Raw genomic sequence first — 1,090 nt, forward strand, 5'->3', positions numbered from 1 at the left:
ATATATATAATGTGCGAGAGAGTTAGGGGTTGAGGATTCAACCCACTAAGGGATAATATCTATCCAATATACTGCTTAAATAAATTAATGAATTCAACAGGATACACTGTCTGCAAGTAGTTGGGTTCAGCATATTATCCTCCATTTTTTAATTGATATATATATATATTCATACATACACACACAAACACATGTGTGTGCACCTTGGGTAACTGTCTTTTATTGCCATGAGAGCAAATCTTGAAATGAAAACTGAAAAGGAACCATTGTGCATATGTGCTGTGTGTGTGTGTCTGTGTGTGTGTGTGTGTGCACGCGCGCATGTGAATATGATCCTTCTGACACCAAGCACTAGTTCTCAACAAGTTTCATGTGTCATTTGTTTGCAATATTCTGCGAATAAAATGTCTGAACTAAGTGAAAATACCACTTTGCTTTAGAACAGGTGAAGGTTGATTACAGGAAGAGCATCCAGCCATCAAAAATCTACCTCAGCAAATTTTGTGTCACTTATACAAGCATTGAAAAGTATACAAAAATGTATTAAAATAATGATAACACATGTATGCAATTTATATATATATTTAAATATGCGTGTGTGTATATATAACATGTGTGTATGTGTATATGTGTGTATGCACACACACACACACACACACATACATATATATATATATATAATCATAGTTACATATGTACTATGTGTATATTTACATGTGAGCATGCATATATATATACACACACACACACACAAATGCATATATATGTATGTATACATGCATATCAATACATACCTATATATACATTGACATCATTATGATGCATATATTTATAATGTACATAAATGTGCATGTATACCACATACACACACACACACACATATATATATATATATATATATATATATCTGCATACATTTGCACACATATACAATACAAACACATATCCATGTATGAAATGATGCAAATACAATAAACAATAAAGTAGGGCAACACAAGAGAAACAAGTTTTAACAAATAAGGTATTAACTTAACACCTTAATGGAAAGAGAAGTTGCCTCAATGTTTTGAACATCAGTCTTTCATCAGAA

General features: G+C 31.6%; 1 protein-coding gene across 6 annotated transcripts in view; it reads right to left on the reverse strand.

Annotated features, from left to right (window-relative positions):
• Nucleotides 1–1,090, reverse strand: part of LOC106872997 (zinc finger protein squeeze) — a 74,695-nt gene that overhangs the window by 63,077 nt on the left and 10,528 nt on the right. The window lies entirely within an intron of this gene.

This window comes from Octopus bimaculoides, chromosome 3 (genome assembly GCF_001194135.2).
Source record: "Octopus bimaculoides isolate UCB-OBI-ISO-001 chromosome 3, ASM119413v2, whole genome shotgun sequence".
Classification (NCBI taxonomy): Eukaryota; Metazoa; Mollusca; class Cephalopoda; order Octopoda; family Octopodidae; genus Octopus; species Octopus bimaculoides.